The following is a 21,286-nucleotide window of genomic DNA, read 5'->3' on the forward strand; positions in this document are numbered from 1 at the left end:
TATAGGATACTGCTCATACTGGACAATACATATCAGTATTGGAAGCCCAACAAACTTGAAGGGCTCTGGCCTCAGAATCGGAGCCTACGCACAGCAGTGAATCACAAACTGAGATGATCCGCGTAGTTATACAGCTCCTGCTCCAATCATTGGCCAGTAATTAAATTTTTTGAAAAATTTTTTAAAGCAATTTAATAAAGCTAAAACCCTTCCAACTTTAAAGGGATACTATGCATATGTAGTAGCCAGGATTTGAAAAAATGTGAGACCAAAAAGACTTATCTCAAAACTTGACTTGTCTTTATAACATGTTCAGTCACCAGTGTCTATTTGCCGACGCGGCCACGTTTCGCGGGAATTTTTAACATCCGCTGCGTCAGGGCCACCAGGACATTCAAAATCACAGGCTCACTAGAAATCAAAAATAGAGTTAGAACATTCACACTTCCAAAACCCACAGAAACAAATAACAATAAACCAACACTCACATCAATTCACTCGGTCACAGATTTTCAAACCGTGTCAAGATGGCAGCAACAACAGTTTTATAGCGTACTCGTGACGTCATAATGTAACGCCACACACCCACGTCACAGTTCATTCATCAAAATATAATCTAATAAAAATGATGCCATTCAAACGATCTGTTAAGGCCCATTGGCCACAATGTATCCAGCCTATTAATCCAACGCTGTTCTCTTTGAGCAAGATATCTCCTAAAGTCCCCCCCTCTCCTACCCGGAACAACCATCTCCAAAATTAAAGCCCGTAAAGACCCAAAATCATGGTCTTTATCGATGCAGTGTCTAGCTAATGGAGCCCCAACTACCTTATTCTTGATGTTACTTTTGTGCTCTGTAAGTCGTGTGGTAAATTTTCTGGATGTCTGCCCCACATAGATTAGATCACAGGGGCATTTTATAATATATACTACACCACAAGATTTACAGTCAGACGTATGTCTTAGGATGTACTCTTTCTTATCTTTAGGATTGCAAAACTTATTGGTACACATCATAAGTCCACACATCTGACACGTCCCACAAGCTCTGTGACCCATCCATACTGTATCACACCTAGATTTAGCACTGGAAAGCATAGAGGGGCATAAAATTTCTTTCAAGTTTCTAGTTCTCCGAAAAGCTATCCTCAAATCGTAAGCTTTAAAAATGCCAGAAGTTTGCAGAATCGCCCAGTGTCTCTTTAACGAGTGCACCATACGGTGACACTGGCTCGAATAAGTCACAACACAAGTCATGACCTGCTCCCCTGATTTCTGGATATTCGAACCCTTCGGAGTAAACAGCATCTCCCTATCACAATACAATGCTCTTTTATAAGCTGAAGAAACAACTTTAAAGGGGTAGCCCCGAGCCAAAAATCTCTGTTTAAGGACATCAGCCTGACGTTTGAAATCTATTTTCGAGGAACAAATCCTACGAATACGTAAAAACTGGGAGTAAGGTAGACTCTTTTTCAGTGAACTAGAATGGGCACTGGAATAGTGGAGGGTTGAGTTACAGTCAGTAGATTTAGTAAATACTGTAGTGTAAAAATCACCATCCCTAATCTCAACAGACACATCAAGAAAGGAAATCTGGTTCGTACTGTAAGCATGGGTAAAGCGTACGTCAGGCTGATGTCCTTAAACAGAGATTTTTGGCTCGGGGCTATCCCTTTAAAGTTGTTTCTTCAGCTTATAAACCCCCCCCCCCCTCTGAAATCGGCTTTTGTAAATATACCAAAGCAACTTTGGGAGTTTTACCCAGCCAAATAAATTTTGTAAGAATGCTATTTAATTTTTTATAAAAGGACCCTTGAAAAAAAAACAGCAACATACCCATCTGATAACAAACCACAGGCAAAATCATCATTTTAATAGTTTGGACTCTCCTCCACCACGAAAGATTTAAAGGATTCCATTGCTCCCACATTTCTGTTACCTTCTGTAATAAAAATTTTTCATTTATTTTCATTGTTTCTTCCAGTGTATTTTTAATCCAAATACCAAAGTACTTTATTCCATCTTTTTTCCAAAGAAAGGGAAATGAATCAAACAAACCTTTTGTACAGTGGACATTAAGTGGAAGAATTTCTGATTTACTCCAATTTATCTTGTATCCTGAAATTTCCAAATTTCTCAATCATTTCAAGTAAGCAAGGAATGGTTGTCTCAGGATTTCTCAAATAAAGCAGTATATCATCTGCATAAGCAGAGACTTTATATTCCCGATCTCTACGAGGAATACCCTGTATCTCCTTCACTTGCTTAATAGCTAATAACAAGGGTTCTAATACAATATCAAAAAGCAGAGGAGATAAGGGACATCCTTGTCTAACCCCCCTCTGCAACCTAAAACTTTCAGAAAAATTATTATTAATATACAGTTTAGCAACAGGGGAGCTATACAATGTTTGAACCATCTGTATAAATCCTGAACCTATACCAAACCATTCCAACGCTTGATACATGAAGGTCCATTCAATTCAATCAAAGGCCTTCTCTGCATCCAGGGATACAGAAAAAGCCGGATCATTTGACAAATTCAACATATATAAGGTCAGCCTAGTGTTGTTAGAAGAATGTTTCTGAGCAACGAATCCTGTTTGGTGCATTCCAATAATAAAAGGGAGAGCTTTAGCCAAACGTATAGCCAATGTTTTAGCTAAAAGTTTTCCATCTACATTAGTTAAGGAAATAGGCCTGTAGTTTGAAACCAGTGTGGGATCTTTATTTGGCTTTGGCAAAACTATAGTTAATGATTCTGCCATGGTACCTGTAATACAACCTTTAGTCAGTTGAGTCTGATATAAATTTAACAAATATGGTAATAGGGTAAGTTGGAATGATTTATAAAACTCCACTGTAAAACCATCCCCACCTGGAGCGGATCCAACTCTAAGGGACTTCAATGCTGTTTGCAATTCATTTATTGATATTGGCTTTTCTAAACTTTCTTTTATATGCTCAGGAATTTTTGGTCCCTTAATTAATTTTAAAAATTCTGATCCATCCTTTTCTTTATCTAAATAAGGCTCAGAAGAATACAGATCTTTATAAAAATTTAAAAATTGTTTTAGAATATAACCAATTTGAGAATAAGTATTCCCTTTATCATCTTTTACCGCCACTACTTTTGTTTTTTGCTTTTAGATAATTTGCCAATAATCTTTCTGCCTTATTTGAATTCCCATAATACAATGCCTGTTGAGAAAATAAATCTTTTCTTATCAATTTAGAAGAAATCTCATTGTATTTCCCTTTAGCTTTCAAGAGATCCTGTAGTGTTGAATATTCCCATTTATCAATTAATTTTGATTCCAATATCTTTATATCTTGTTCTAACCTGAAAAATTGATTTTAATTTGTTTTTTAATATATGCCGAAAAAGAAATAATTTGACCTCTCATGATTACTTTAAAAGCATCCCACGTTTCCATTGAGATATCTTCCGTATTATTAATTTGAAAATAATCATTTATTTTTAATTGAATTTCCTCAATAAAATTTGGTTCTACAAGCAAAGTATTATCAAATTTCCTTGCAGATCTACTATTATCCTGGTCAATTATTTTTATTTTAATCCACACCCCACCATGATCAGACAAAATAGTTGGATCTATGGAGGCTTGTGTAACTTGTTGAACTAATGTATTTGAAACAAATATATACCTGTAGTCTATTCTTGAAAACGATTTGTGAACATGGGAGCAAAACGAAAATTCCCGATCATTAAAATGAAATATTCGCCATATATCTTTCAAATCACAATTTTGTATCAAATTATCTAATCCTAATGATTTCATAATTCTGCTAGGTTTTTTATCCATTAAAGGATCTATAACAGCATTAAAATCCCCTGCCACAACTAAATTAGAAGCAGCCAGTGGTAGTAACAATTGTTGTAGAGCTTTAAAAAATTCAATTTGATTCTAATTAGGTGCATATACATTGAAAAGTGCCATTGTAGTATTTCCCAGGTTCATGTCTACATGTAACCACCTTCCTGAAGGATCAGCAGCTATCAACTTGAACATAGCAGTGCATCTTTTATTCACTAAAATTGCTACGCCTGCTTTTTTCTTCACAGCTGGGGCCTAAAAGCAATGTTTAACCCAATCTCCTTTTAGTTTTTGTGACTCTAAGTCTGATAAGTGAGTCTCTTGTATATAGCATATATCTACATTCTGTTGTTTTAAAAACAACAGTGTTTTCTTCCTCTTTATCGGATGGTTGAGGCCATTAACATTTAAAGATTTTACTTATAGGACACATAAATCTCATAAAATAATTCAAGTATTGATTTTCCTGTATTTTTCTCATTTCCCTTAAATTAATATATAGAATATAATACCTAATCATCTCAAACATCCCCTTCTCAAATCCCCTTCCCTCCCCTGATCTCTTATACATTATGGGGCTCATAATCAAAAGAGAAAAACATCCAAAAACTGGCCTAAGTCGGCACTTGGATGAACATTTCTCAAAAACGTCCAAGCGCCGAAAATAAAAATGGGTTTTGGATGTATTTCTAAACGACCTAGGCCTTCATAGTGCCGCTCAATGTCCAAAGCTAAACGGGGGGTTTTGGGAGGCATGTCGAGGGTGGGATGTGAGCTGGCTTAGACTTAGTCGTACAGCATGTATAACCAAAAGTTATACAGCCCAGGATCGACGGAACTTGGACGTTGTGACTTAGACCATGTAAAACATGGTCTAAGTCACAAAAACCTACCTAAAGTCACCAGATAAGCACTGCAAACACATAACACAGACCCCCACACACTACACCAGTGATCACCAACTCCCCACCCCCATAAAAATTTTATTCAGAACTTTAAATTACAGCCTCCAGACCATCATCACCTGGCTGCCTGGCATAGGAAAGCCTAGTCGTCCAGCCCAGAGGCAGCATAAGTCATCATGGGGGTGGGTTAGGGACCCATAGAGAGGAGGACCCATGCCCATAAGGCCCTGTAATCACTGCATTGATACTTAAACATGTGCACTGCCCTATACACCCATAAAACCCTTTTTTACTGGCATATAAAAGACTCCTTCAGCCATAAGGGCTATTGGGGTGGTAGATGTGGGTCTAGGGGATTCTGGAGGTGGTTTGGGGGGCTTACCATGACCTATAAGGGAGCTGTAGGGAGATGAAGCCATGGCACCCTTTTTGTGAAGTTCACAGTAGTGCCCTGGAAGGTACCCCACTATTTAGGTGGTATGTCTGGGTGTTCAATCCATCACTTTCCAGACCCCTCCCATGTCCAACAGGGCTTGTTCTAGGCATTTTGGACTTGGACGGAAAGTTGGACGGAAATGTGGTATAAAGATGGACGATTTAGCGGCTTAGATGATCAGATCAGCAGGACATATAATTAGACGATTTTTGAAAGTAAAAAAATGTTGGACGTCTCTTTCGAAAATGTGCCTTAGGCTCTTTTTAACTTTGGATGACTTGCGAGATGAACGTAAACGGACTTAGACGTCCCTTTCAATTATGCCCCTCCACACTTCTAAGAATCCTTCTCTATTCCCTCCCATATACACCCCTTATTATATTTCGATAACTTGAAGACATAAAATCAGACTAGTAGCCCCTCCCCTCCCCCAAGCATCTTACTTCACTATTTCCTCTATTCAATAAAAATTAATCTTCCTATATGATTCTAAAATTTATATCTAGATATATAATCTTACTTGAAAAGAATGAACTAACTTCCCCCCAAAATGACAATACATTCATTTTTGAAACTTATTAATATAATTATTCATAAATCTAAAAATATAATGTTCTTTTCCCTATCATTCATGAAATATAATTAACTATCCCTTATATAGTAATATTTCATTTACATTTTAGTTTTATTAATTCATATATTAGACTAAATATTTACTAGAATATATGAAAGATATAAATGATTGACCATGGATATGAGGGATCACTGTATCATTATCAATATCATATTTGAGAGAGATCTAATCCTTATTTCATTATAAGTTCAAAAGTATATGTGTTCTACAGATATTCATCTTAGCAGATTGCTAGCGTCAGTAATGTTTGATTTTTGTTCTTTCTTCTTGGTGTAGATTCAGGTCATCATAAAATATTCCCAGCATATCTCAATTAAAAAAGATTCAAGTTTAACTTCATCCCATATCTGATCTTTGCATTGTTGGACCTCCTAACAGTCATAACAATAAATTTTTCAGGACTGCAGTCTTCTCGAAACAGGATTTTAAGAAATGTACATTTTATATTCACGAGGAATCAGCATAGGATGAGTATCACCATTCACTATATAATTTTCTCACTTGTTCCTCCGTGTATCATTCAATGTGCTGTCTATTTTGCTTTGTATCTCCTTGTGTTCAGTCTGGGTGATCTTTTTCCGACATGTGTCACACTGGTTGAACTACTATTGTCTCTGCACCCAGAGTCTGTCTTGGATGAAAGTTTTAAACACTAGTGTCACAAAAAGGCAGTATACAAGTCCCTATTTCCTTCGCCTTTTGTAGGGGATTCTTATTATCACTGAATATTGAACTCAAAAAGACCTTAGTGGCAGGGGAGAAAGACAGAAAACCACAAATCCAGGAAGACCTATGACAACTGAACAGGAAGATGCAAAAGAGCAGACTGGAAGGATGGATGGCATGGTTAACTAAGTGGACAGCATGAAATCTGCCAATCTGTACAAGTTTATGAAAAATGTGTTATGCCGCCAAATCAAAACTTCTTAGAGGTTTTCAAAACATTAAAAGGGAATTGAAAACTCTGCAACTCTTTATATTTTGTTGGATTTGCATCTATTGTCCACATTTGCTGACTGTTAAGATGTTTTGCAGCATTGCAATGGACTTATGAAGCAAATCAGTAGTTGTTTTAATCATGTGTTACATTTCAAGAACACCGCAGAAACCACAACTGGACACCAGGGGCACTGTTGCCTGTTGCAGTCACTATACATCAGCTGCTTACTCTTTATTTTTAGTTTTAATGCTCAGATATTTTAAGCATCCTGTTTCCCTTCTGTTTCTTCCTACATGATCAAGCATGCGAGTGCAGAGCCTTTCAGAGAGCACTAAGCCAAGGAGATCAGATCATCGCATCGGTGGAGAAAAAGCACTGTTCCCCCACACCTCATATGCCTCTCCTCATCTTATATAAACCCTTCTGGTACTCACTGCTTCCTGCCTGCCTTCACAGCATCCCTGGACTCCACCATTCTAGATCTGAACTGTTCCTCTAAGCTACTTCTGTTTCTCCTCCCCCACTCATCATCCATTTCTTATGACATCATGTAAATATTTGAATATTTTACTGTATTAGCTATATTACCTGCTCAAGTGTAGAATCTTTTCTGTTTTGAATGATAAGTATTCCTATAGTTCCGTGACAGTTTAAAATCAGTTTCAGGAACCATTTTAATATCATATAAAGCCAGTAATAAAAATATTAAAGTAATTCTGTAATTCTCAAAATTTTTCCAGATCAATGTAAATAAAGAGTAGTAAAAATGAAGTATCTTTTCCATCAATATAATAATCTTTAGTTCATAGGTGTTTCCTGAGATGATAAAAATTCCTTAAGTTTATCTGGATCTTCAAACTGATGAAACTTTTCTTTGTATGTGACTCTCATTTGCGCTGGGTAGTATAATCCATACTTAGCTCCGATGTCTTTCAGAGGTTGTCTGAATTGTAAAAATTTATTTCTGATTTGGACAGTCTCTTTAGCAAAATCTGGGAGAAAGAGCAGCTTAGAATCTTTCTATGTCAGATTTTTTGTTTCTTTTGCAGCTTTTAAAATATCCAATACTTATTGGAATCTTAATAATCTCAATATTACAGGTCTTGGTTTTTCTTGATTTTGAGGTTTTTTCATTCCAATCCTGTGTGCTCTCTCAATTTCTATTGGACTTTTTAATTTAATTGGAATAATTTTTGGTAATACATTTTCTAAAAAGGATATCATGTTTTTCTTCTCAGCTCCTTCCTTTAATCCAATTATTCTTAAATTCTGCCTTTAGATCTGTTTTCCAGATCTATCATTTTTTTATTCATTTCCTTTAATATGTTATGATCTTCTTTGTAGTTTTGTTGTATATGTTCAATTTTTTCCATTCTGTTTTCCAACTTGTCCATTCTGTTATTTAATATATCAAACTTGCTGTTCGTAAGATTCATCTCTTTCTTCATTTCAATTAAATTGAAATTAATGTTCCTTAATTCTTCCATTACTTCTATTATATCTAAGGCATCCATAGGCAAAGGAATCCTGCTGGGAGTCCGTGAATCTTCTTTTAATCTTTAAGTCTCTCCTGCAGATTTAGCAGGAGTTTCTTGTAACTTCTGTTTAGTTGATGTCATTTCCAAGGATTTCAAATTGAAATATGATAAAAATTGTTGCTTTAAATTCTAATAAATGATGCTCAGAGGAGGGAGCTCAACTGCTAGCCAACCATCCACCAAGCCTCCAAGTTCTGGAATCTCTATTTTCCACTTTTTATTTTGTTGGTATCCTGTCTCACTTTCCCATTCCCATCTCCATTGCAATAGCATTAAACAACACAGCTCTATGTGAGGGAGAAAAAGTTATTCCCTTCGATAATATGTGGGCAACAGATCTAAATGAAAATCCAAGAGTAATGTAATGTAATGTAATGTAATGTAATTTATTTCTTATATACCGCTACATCCGTTAGGTTCTAAGCGGTTTACAGAAAATATACATTAAGATTAGAAATAAGAAAGGTACTTGAAAGATTGGAAATCCTTCTGGGCATTCTCAGCTAGACCTACTATGTCGGCATCCATATGCCAGTCTACATTTTTCATTATGCATAAAGCTTACATGTTACATGTGACTTCAGAGCTCTGTTGGTCATGCCAACTCTAATACACCTCTTATATGAATGTCCTAACTTACAAGTTTACTGGTCAGATATTTGGTCCAAAATCTGCTCAATTTTAAACATGAATATTAATGAGTGGCCCATGTCATATAAATCAATCATATTGCATTCCTCTAATCCAGATATATCAATACCACCGTTATATTAAAAATATTTGATTTCATGATTGCCTTAGCTATCCACCATATTGTTTCCAATTGGAAAGACAATTCTAGGCTTAATTTTTATGAACGGTGGAATCACCTTTGTGTCATCAGAAAGTATGAGGAAATAATAACATTCAAACAAAATAACATAGCCATATTCACAAAAATTTGGACCTCTCTTGATGAATATGTAAGGACTCATGTAAATCCCAATTAACTCTACTTTGTATATTAACTATACTATGTTTTGCATATTATTATGTATATTTTGGTATCTGCAGCTTATTGTTTTGTTTTATTCTTATTCTTTTGTATTTGTAAAATTTCAATAAAATTTCAATTAAAAACAAAAACACAGCTCTGCAACTTTGGAGAAGTCGCCTAATGGTTAGTGCAGCGGTTGAGGAGCCAGGTTTGACTCCCACTACGACTCCTTGTGATTCTGGGCAAGTCAGTTCACCCTTCATTACCCCAGGAACAAAAAAAGGTACCTGTATATAATAAGTAAACTGTTTTGATTGCAACCACACTCATACATCATACCCCCACTCCTGTCCCTTTTTTATAATAGCATCCACAGAGAGAGCCCTTCCAAACCAGTGCCCTGCCAGGACTTGGACTTCTGCTCCCATTACTTATTACAGTACCAGGGCTTCCTTTTATTGCCACAGATTGGGATGCAGTTGCAGAGTCAAAGCTAGTGGATGTGCATACAGAACGGCAGATTCAAGGAGAGCTGTGTGACAGAAAACAGAGGCAGTGCCAGCAACACAATAGGTGTAGGCAGCCTCATCTATTCAAAGAGATCCAATGTTCTTGTTTCAGGAATTCAGATACACTTTTTGTCTCCACCACCTCCACTGGGAGATTGTTCCACACATTCATCACGCTTTCTGTGAAAAAGTATTTTCTGAGGTTACTTCTTAGTTTATCCCCTTTCAACTTCATCTTATGTCCCCCTCATCCCAAAGTTTCCTTTCAATTGACTCATGGTGTATATCAATATAGAAACAGAAAAATGACAGCAGAAAAGGGCCAAAGCCCATCAAGTCTGCCCACTCTAATGACCCTTCACCTTGATTTTGCTCACCACCCCCTGCCTTTACATCATTAGAGATCCCAAGTGAATATCCCTTTTATTTTTAAAATCTGCCACACTGTTGGCCTCAATCACTTGCAGTGGGAGTTCGTTCCAATGATCGACCACCCTTTCGGTGAAGAAATACTTTCTGGAGTCACCATGAAATTTCTCTCCCCTGATTTTCAGCGGATGCCCTCTGGTGGACGAAAGTCCTATAAGACAGAAGATATCCTCTTCCACCTCGATACGGCCCGTGATATATTTAAATGTCTCAATCATGTCCCCTCTCTCTCTTCGTTCCTCAAGTGAGTACAGCTGCAATTTCTTCAGCCTTACTTCATACGGGAGATCCTTGAGCCCCGAGACCATCCTGGTGGCCATCCGCTGAACTGACTCAATTCTCAGCACATCTTTCCGGTAATGTGGTCTCCAGAATTGAACACAATATTCCAAATGAGGTCTCACCATGGATCTGTACAGTGGCATTATGACTTCTGGCATCCTGCTGATAAAACCTCTACGGATGCAACCCATCATTTGCCTTGCCTTGGAGGAAGCCTTTTCCACTTGATTGGCAATTTTCATGTCATCACTAATGATTACTCCTAAATCCCGTTCTTCCTTGGTCCTAGCTAAGGTCTCATCATTTAACGTGTAAGTCCTGCACAGATTTCTTTTACCCAGGTGCATCACTTTACATTTTTTAGCATTGAACTTGAGCTGCCAAGTCGATGACCATTGTTCCAATAGTAGTAGGTCATGCGTCATACTGTCAGGCATAGTGCTTTTACCTACTATGTTGCACAGTTTGGCGTCGTCGGCGAACAATGATATTTTTCCTCTGAGCCCTTGGGTCATATCACTTATGAATATGTTGAAATGTGTCACAAACATTTTAAGCTGCAGCACACTAATCGCGGGGCTGCAGCTGGAGGATACCTGGAAATGCGTGGACATTGATGAGATGAATGCATGCATGGCATCATCACGTTGACATCCGTGAATGTGCGGATGTCCTCTAGCTGCGGCCCTGGGACTCCTATTACCGCCGCTGGGGGGGAGGGGGGTTGCTGCAGGAGGAGAGGTGATGAGAAGGGGTAGAGGTGCCGGCAAGGAGAACAGGCGCAGGTACCGGCTGACTGACTACAGGACGTGCCTCTCGCTGGTTCTGAAGTCTCTCATCCTCATCTCATCACAGTGCACACCTGGAATCCTCCAGGGCACACAGTTTGTGATACACTGGTGTATATATAAGTTGAGAAGAGAACGTGGTACACTTCCCCCTCCGCATTTGCAGTGATAGGGGAACAGCAAGGCAGCGAATAGAGAAAAACCGCATATAACTTTTCGTATGTTATTGGCAGTTTTTCTATTTAAAAAAACACAAAACCGCAAATAACCTGACCTGTTCCAGTGAAGAAAGTGCAGCAGGGAGCAGCGATTTTCTCTGTGCAATGCCGAGAGCAGCGATTTTCCTGTGACATAAATTTGGGGGTGGGGCCTTTGATCAAAAAACGTGAATAACCATGACCTCAAAACCGTGAATACAGAGGGGGAAGTGTATAGTGGTTAGAGTTACAATCTCAGAACCCTGAGGTTGTGGGTTCAAATCCTATGCTGTTCCTTGTGACCTTGGGCAAGTTACTTAATCCTTCACTACTCCAGGTACATTAGATAGATTGTGAACCCACCAGGACAGATAGGGAAAATGTTTGTGTATCTGATTTGTAACCCGTTCTGAGCTCCTTTGGGAGGACAATCTAAAAAATCAAATAAATATGAACTTCCACAGAGGTCATGCAATTATCAGAAGAGACAATTTAGACAGACTCTACCCGCTATTCTCTGGTTTCAGTGATCTTCATTATGCAGTGTTGTTTTTTCATTACTTACCTGTATAATCAGACCTTGGTTTGCGAATAATGCCGTTTGCGAGTGTTTTGCAAGATGAGCATAACAGTCCGGCAATTTTGAACTTGCAAAACGAGTGTTGTCTCAATACGTGAGTATGTATGCATGCGTCACGCACAAGCGCATCACACACGCACATCGATGAGCGCGATCCTGCCCGGATCCTGGCTCGGCTCAGCAGATTTCCCACCCCGACCCCCCTAAAGTTGGCAGCTGCACTAAAATCTGGGAGAGAAGGGAGAGAAGGATGAAAGCTAATGCAATTGTACAACCAGTGTACAGTCTGTGTGCACATCTTACGCACACAACTTTTCCCTCATGCCAGCCAGTTTGTGGGATGTGGAACAAATTGTCCGAGTTTCCATTAATTCCTATGGGGAAATTCGCTTTGATATAAGAACGCTTTGGATTATGAGCATGCTTCTGGAACAAATTATGCTCGCAAACCAAGGTACCACTGTATTAAGGTTCAAGTTTCAAGGACTAGAGACAAAAAGAGCAAAAATGGGGAAAAATACAGTAATTATGCAGGGATAAAAGTAGGGGAAGGAAAGACAGAGCAGGAAAAATCTCATAACTAACTGTTAAATATTGCATTGTAAAATGAAGGATGAAAATGGTGACACACAGCATGGAATGATACAGAGAAATCAGCACACAGATTGAGCACAACTAATACAGTAACAAAGAATGCCTAGGAGAAGTAAAAAGTTTTAAGAGAAGTCTTACATTTCTTGAAAGATGATTCCAGCCTGATATAGATCAAGAGGCTGTTCCTAAAGGTTGGAGCCACCACACAAAAACACAAATTCCTAGTGGTGTCCAATCTAATTTTTTTTTTTTTAATCTAATTTCATTCATCTTATCAAGCAAAATAATTTTGTACAGAAAATATTGATATAGTCCCAAAACATATCAAAGAAACAAAATTATATAAAGGGAATATAATAGACTAATCATTCTCAAATCCACCATTTTAGATCCAAGGTTACATAAGAGCAGGATTATTAAGGAATTACTAGAAAATAAAAAGGCAAATTATATCATCTGATGCCTGGTTCCCACAGAATATCAACATTCTGAGAGCTCAAACTTCATACTCCAGGGCGTTTCATGGATAGAAAAGCAGTTAGATGAGAAAGTTCAAAGAATACATATTTCAAGGATTGATATCTCGCTATACTTTTGCATGGATATCTCAAATAAAAGATCCCTCATATAAGAGTGACTCCTGGTTTCAAGAGCAAAAAACTGACGTCTTCCCTTTTGTGTATCCCAAGAAACATCTGGGAATATCTGGATCTTAAAAACCCCCAATTCTTTATGTATGTTTTTAAAGAACATTTTCAAAATCCACATTTTATCTGGCAAAAATGCCACCGATGCCACTAGTGTTGAAGATTTAGCTTGCCTCTCTATCAGAGGTTTCCAAAATAGTTAAACTATCTAAAAGTTCTTCATTTTGATTAAGAGTTTGTTGGTCTTGCAATTTTCTAATTGGTAGATAATAAACGTGAGAAAATGGAGGCATTGATTCTTCTGGAACTAAAAGTATTTCCATAAAATATCTTTTCAACATCTCTCTAGGAGTCACTGACAACACCTGAGGGAAGTTCAAGAAATGTAATTTATTATTCCGAGAACTATTTTCCAATAATTCTATCTTTCTCCTCAAGTTAGTATTATCTTTAAGCTTCCTGTGTTTGACGTATCTCACTTAAATCCTTATCATATTTATCAAACCAAAGTTTTGAAGAACCCATTTCAATTTTTATCTCTTTCAGTTCATCTTCCTGCTTTTTAACTCTTTGTTCCAGACATTGAATTTGGGGACAAAGAGATTTCTTAAATTAACAATATATGTCCTATTGCTATGTGTTTGGATGTGAGCAGTTGGAGCACTTGGAGAGCCTCTACGGTTGCTGGTGGAGTAGGCTGGTTTCCCCATCGGGAAGGAGTGGCTGCGGAGCCAGGCAGGCTTGCAGTTTTTTGATGCATGGAAGACAGCCTAGACACCGTCTGCAACTAAGTGTTTATTTTTCCTGTTTGCCATTGACAGTGTTTGAGATTCGTATATGTGCTGCTTGCTTTACTTACACTTTTGGAAGTTTTGTAATTTGGCATGTTAAGGTTTGTTTTTTTGGGGGGTGGTTCCTACAAAGTCTACTATTGTGTTTCTCACTGCTGATTGGACTGATACATTTTGGACCTTACCTGTATGTGATTTATAAGTGGAGTTTTTTGCCATATGAAGACGAACTGAGGCTTTTTCTCCACTTTTTTCCTGGGTTTTTTTTGCCCTTTGTGTGTTGTGTTATTGTTTGAGTGAGTGAGTGGGTCTGTGTGTGAGTTCAGTGGGTAGACCTTGTAGTGTCTAGGTAGGTCCCTCCGATAGTTTCCAATAGGACATAATTTGTTAGTTTAAGGAGTTTTGTATATCCTTCCTGAGATTTTTTGGGTAGTGACATAGAGATTTCTCCAGATTAGCAACCAAGTCCCATAAAGAATCAAGAATAACTTCAAGAGGTTTAATCAAGGAAACATTTTGCAGTTGTACAGTTTTAATCTGCTCACCAGTCCTCCCAAATTTAATGCCGGTTGCACTGAAGTTCCAGGTTTGCTGCCAACTGTGGGAAGTGACTGGGCTGCCTCCTGCAGTCTGAAAATCAGCACCATTGTCTTTTGGCCAAAGAATGTGGCGCTTCCTTTGCCCTAACCCTCTGTGTTATGCAATTTGTCTGCATGTGTTATTGTAGATATACGAGTTGCTTTCATTTCTGTTGCTGAATTTGGATATGTGTGCACCAGGGATTATTTTAATATTTTTTTCTGTTTCTTAACCTGTGCTTCAGTTACATATGCGTCTAGAGAAGTTCCATAGAGGCAACTAATCCAAGAACCTGTATCAAGCCACTCTGAGCTTCTCTCTCCTCCACCTTCCAGTGACCTGGATGAACCAACCAAGTATGGGCTAAGCACAATGAAGAGACGGAGATCATCACCGATAGCACAGATGAGCCAATGCAGAAAGCAACTATAGGCAGAAGTGTGCAGTTAATGAGAGGTCTGTGTGCACATTACTGGGTGTACAGTGCAGAAAAGATTGATTATTGTGACATCAGTAAAGTGGTGTAGCAAGTGAAGTTGATGCCCGGGTTTGAGGCGCCCAGCATCACCGCTCCTTACACCCCTCTGATGCACTCTTTTCTGCCACCCCAGCATCGCCATGCCCCCTATCCCTGTACCTCTTCAAATCTTTTCTTGCAGCAAAGAGGCTGTCCTACCCCTGCTCATGTTGGCTGCACCTTTCTTCTGATGACACCTCCAAGTCCCATGAACAGGAAGTGACATCAGAGGGAGGGTTGAGGCCAGCGCGAGCAGTGCATTTATTATGGATTTTTGGAAATCAATGTGGGGCCAAATTAATAGTTTATTAGAAAACCTGGTGGCATTGACCTATGATACTATACTATTTGGCATGTCAATGAGGGCAAAGAATTAGATATCTTTGAATAACAACAAGCTTTTGCTTATAATGACAGGGGTTGCTATACAACAAATTACATGTAATTGGAAGAACTGGAATAGAATGAATTATAATTTTTGGTGGAATTCGTGCCATATATATAAAATGGAAAGAGCATGAACAGGAAGTGACATCAGAGGAAGGGTTGAGGCCAGCACGAGCAGTGCATTTATTATGGATTTTTGGAAATCAATGTGGGGCCAGATTAATAGTTTATTAGAAAACCTGGTGGCATTGACCTATGATAATATACTATTTGGCATGTCAATGAGGGCAAAGAGTTAGATAGATATCTTCGAATAACAACAAGCTTTTGCTTATAATGATAGGGGTTGCCATACAACAAATTACATGTAATTGGAAGAACTGGAATAAAATGAATTATAATTGTGGGTGGAATTCGTGCCATAAATATAAAATGGAAAGAGCAATAGCTACACAGCAGGGGTATTTAAGGAAGTTTCAAGATGTGTGGGAGCCGTTAACAAAATATTGTAATGAATAGATACCATTGTTCCCTCAAATTTATAAGTTCAATGTTCGAGGAGGGTGGGTATTTTTTAGTCTATCATCTAATATATAGGAATGATAGGGAATAAAGAAATTTTATCATATGGTATTTATATTTTATATTTGTTATGAAAGGGTGGGAAGGGAGGGATTTGAATTATTGCTGATTATTAAGTGTTATATTTAATGTTAAAATGTTTCAACTTACTGTCACACTTATTGTAAGTTTTAAAATGAATAAAGATTTTTATCAAGAGTTAGTTGAGAGGATTTAGGGCTCCTTTTACAAAGGCGCGCTAGTGGTTTTAGCGCGTGCGCTAGCCACTAAAGCCGCCTCTTGAGCAGGCGGTAGCTTTTCGGGTAGTGCGCGGCTAATCCGGTGAGTGCACTAAAAACGCCAGCACACCTTTTAAAAGGAGCCCTTAATGCCAGTTATTGTGAGTTAATTCCATTTTATTTCTTTATTTCCAATGAGCATTAAAGTTGCAGATTCTTGCCCTCAAGTCTGAGCAGTAAAAATTTACATCTGCACATCAGCTGGAATGTTGTTCTGTTCATAAATATTTACGTGCAATTCTACGAGGCTGATATCGAAAAGAAATCAAAACCCTGCTATTCAAAAAATTTATCAAGAAATCATAACACATCTCCATGACTATTCCCCTCTCATGTAAATTTCCCATCAAAGTCCAGTTATCTTCTTTTGTAATCCACCTAGAACTTCAAGGTATTGGCGGAATAGATGTCACTAATGTAATGTAATGTAATGATTTTTATGCCTAGAGTAACATTTGTCCAGAGATGTACACATTACTAGCTGCTCTTGCGGCTGAATCTTGTGTGCATGCATATAACAAGCTTTCCCTGATTAGTGCACAAGTTCTGCATGCTTTGAATTTGCATATCATTCGCTTACTGCATCAGCAGAGGAAGGCTACTAAAATGGTTGGTGGTCTACATCATAAGGTGTATGGAGACAGACTTAAAGATCTCAATATGTATACAGTACTCCCCCAATATTTGCGGGGGTTCCGTTCCAGAACCCCCGTGAATCTTGAAAAACCGCAAATACGGTTTTTAGCGGGGAAGACAGGAGAGGGCAGCTGCAGCGCTGGCGAGTGAAGGAAATCAATCGCCATATGCTCCGACCGCCTCTTCCTGCACTAAAGTCCGGCCTCACCCATCAGGAACTGCTTTGACACGCTGCCCTCTCCTGCCCTGTCATTCAGGGTCGGAAAATACCACGAATGACTGGGACCACGGAAGAAGGGAGATATGATATAGTAGAGATGTTTAAAACCTACATAGCATAAATACGCATGAGGCGAGTCTCTTTCAGTTGAAAGGAAACTTCAGAGTGAGAGACAGCATAGGATCAGAAGTAATCTAAGGAAATTTTTTTTACAGAAAGGGTTGTAGATGCGAGGAATAGTCTCCCAGTAGAGATGGTGGGGACAAAAACTGTGTCTGAATTCAAGAAAGCGTGGAATCTCTTAGAGAGAGGAGGAGATAGTGGGCAATCAGAATGGGCTGTTTGGCCTTTATCTTCCATCATGTTTCTATGCTTTCTCAGTAAGTTCACGGTATATGCCGTATACACAGCCGTTGGTGCACAGCTCTACCACATGGCTTTCTGCATCAACCTCAGACTCTGTTCGTCACCATGAGGAGAAAGACAGTTATAGAACACTTGGCAGGTGATAAGGAACAGTTGGAAGCCATCTACAGTATGACAGCGTGGACATCCAGTCCTCTGATAACATTCAGATAAGGACAGTCAACTGAAGTAACTTCCCCTTTCCATGTGTGAAGGCTGCAAAGGGAAGAGCACTTTTTACCATGGCAGCATGAGGACTAGGGGTATTTCTTTTGCTAGCTATAGAAAATTGAATAAATAAATAAATATACAGATTTATTTTTCACCACAGCAAGACTTTTTTTTTAGTATCCAGCTTTGAGGAGCCAGCTACAGTAATGTATTGCTGGTTAAATCTGACATTCAACACTTAACTGACTATGGGTAACCACATAATGATAGGGCTAACTTTTATGCACTCCTATTTATGTGGTTAACCCAGCAAGTTAACCCATTCTTTTACAAAGCCACACTAGCGGCTGCTGTTGTGGTAATCGCTCTGACGTCCATAGGGAATTAATGGACATCAAAGTCTTTGCCACACGGCGTGTAAAAGAGTCCCTAAGTGCTGAATATCAGCATATAACCAGCCAAATGCCAACTCCATCCCCAGAATGCCACCAAAATATGAGGGGGTCGCCAAAAAGTTCTCAGCCCAAACAAGAAGAGAATGATGTGGAGCCGTGAAACTTACAAGTTATTCCACACTTTTTCATGACACTTTTCGTTTCATTTCATATCATCGAAAAGGAAAGTGTGGAATAACTTGCACATTTCACGGCTCCACATCATTCTCCTCTTGGTTGGGCTGAAATCTTTTCAGTGGTCCCTTGTAGCTGGTTTTCAGTTTGGCTGAAAAATGGCCAGTTAGCACTGAACAGTTGATTTAACCAGGCAGGAGTTAAATTGCATTGAAAACCAGCCCTACAGTTAGTAAAAAGAGATCTGACAGGGAGGTTAGGAATGCAGAGGCTTCCTTCAACCTTAACTATTACATTCTTCTTTCTCCAAGGAATGGTTAACCCTTTCAGGACCAAGGGACATATTTGTCCCATAACTTTAAAATCCTATAAATTTTGATTGGGATAGTCTACAGTTCTAAATTTGATATGTACGGATTCCATATGATACTGCCTTTATGTAAACAAACTGGTTCCGACATTCATTCATTAGCGTCGTTGCCAGATTGACGAGAAGATTCACTTGCCACACTGTCCATAAGCCAGAAGTGTGATTTTTTTAAAAAAAAAGTAATGATATTTCACAAAAAAAATCAATTTTTTGGCATCTGCAATCCCTTTTTACCATAAAAATGTCGTCAAAACCACAAAAATTGGCCTACGATCCTTATGGTCCTGAAAGGGTTAAGAACATAAGAATAGCTTTGCTGGGTCAGACCAATGGTCCATCTAGCCCAGTATCCCATCTTCACAGTAGCCAATCCAGGTAACAAGTGCCTGGCAAAAACCCAAATAGTAGCAGCATTCCATACTACTGATCCAGGCAAGCAGTGGCTTTTCCCATGTCTATCTCAACAGCAGAATATGGGCTTTTCCTCTAGGAACTTGTCCAAACCTTTTTTTTAAAACTACGAGTAGCTACATTAACCACTCTTATCACATCTTTTGGCAATGCATTCCAGAGCTTAACTATTCTTTCTGAATGAAAAAAATATTTCCTTCTATTGGTTTTGGAAAGTATTACTCTGTAACTTCATCAAGTGTCCCCTAGTCTTTGTAATTTTTGATGGAGTAAAAAAATCAATCCACTTGTACCCGTTGTACATAGGATTTTGTAGACTTCAATCATATTTCCCCTCAGCTGTCTGTTTTCCAAGCTAAAGAGCCCTAATTTTCTCCCTTGGTGCATTGGCTTCCCTATTGCTGGATTCCTTTTCTCACATCAAGTTCACAGATTTCCATTTTGTCAGTGTTTCTCCTTTTTTCCTTTGTTACAATGTACTGCTGGTCCAACTCTAGCCAGAGCTGGAATGGCAGAGTAGCTTATATCAGATGCAGCACCTCCAGCTGTGGGCTCAGGCATCCTCTCCTTACTCCCTGGACTTCTTGTGGAAGTAATACCCTAAGCCTGCCACTTCACTGGCTTCCCATCCGTTTCTGAATACAATTCAAACTTCTCTTACCGACCTACAAATGCACTCACACAGCTGCCCCTCACTATCTCTCTTAGCTTATCTCCCCCTGTGTTCCCCCCCCCCCCCCCCACATGCTGGTAAGTCCTTCCTATCTGTGCCCTTCTCTTCATCTGCCAACTCCAAACTCCGTCCCTTCTACCTTGCTGTGCCATATGCTTGGAACAAGCTGCCCAAATCCCTATGACGGGCTCAGTCTCTGGCAGTGTTCAAGGCCCAGTTAAAAACCCACCTCTTTGAGAGTGCTTTCGACTCCTAAATCCTCTCACCTTGGGTTCTGCATCCCCAACCCTATATGTCATGTCTGTCTGTCCGTTAGATTGTAAGCTCTTCTGAGCATGGACTGTCTATAAATGCCAAAATGTACAGCGCTGCATACACCTTTCAGCACTATATAAGTGCTCATTCTTGTCCGAAATGTGCTCAGGCTCATGCTTCATTGGGACATATGCTTTGGACTTGCCCCAAAATTCAACAGTTTTGGGAACATCTTGATCATTATATTACGATGCTTTGGGGGAGGCGTTGGCTTCCGCAACCGAGAGCACTATTCGGATATTACAATATAGCCACGCCTAAACCTAAGGGAATGACAGCTTTTGTCTCTAGAGTGCTTTTGATGGGAAAGAAAGCAATTCTTACTAACTGGCTGTCCTGAGATCCTCCTTCCAATGCTCAATTGAGAGCCTTGATGATAATTCATGCTACGCTGGAGCGAAGACTGGTGGGAGACTTGGATCATGGGCCGGGTCGTGGATTTCGTCAGACCTGGGAATGCTTCTGGCAGGACCTCACACCATATGCTCGAAGTAGACTCTTGAATCAATAGATTTACTTTTCACTCTCAATTTTACTGTGGCATTGGACTCTTGGGGTGGGGAGGGATGGGAAGGGAGGGAGGGAGGGTGTTTACAATATTATTTTCTGACTATGCTATCTGTTTTTGTTTGTTATTTGTTGAAATAATAAAAACATTTGAACATAAGTGATAAGTAGTAGTAATTTCCACCAGTGTAGCAAGGGGACTCATCTTGGCCTGTGAGTGTCAGGAAGATTCAGCTTCCATTACATCATATTGCAATTAGGGTGTAATTTAGGAGCAGGGAGTCACCAGCATTTCTCCTGTATGGGTTTCAGTACATCTGGGAACACTCGGACTTTACAGTTATGAAACTGCATTTCCCAATGGTTAAAAAACAACCAGAGAACCTAGTCCTTATCTGAGTTTAAGATGAAATTAACAATCAGTGTAGCTGGAACAGGTCTCTCAGTCTTTTTCCAAAGCCTGTGTTAGATTTATAATATCAGAGGTAATCTGGGAAACTTGTATTACCATAAAATGTAGACAATGTTTCCACAGTCTGCAAGTATTTGTTGTCTGTTTTTTATGGTAAGTGAATAG

The sequence above is a fragment of the Geotrypetes seraphini genome, chromosome 2 (genome assembly GCF_902459505.1).
Source record: "Geotrypetes seraphini chromosome 2, aGeoSer1.1, whole genome shotgun sequence".
Taxonomy (NCBI): domain Eukaryota; kingdom Metazoa; phylum Chordata; class Amphibia; order Gymnophiona; family Dermophiidae; genus Geotrypetes; species Geotrypetes seraphini.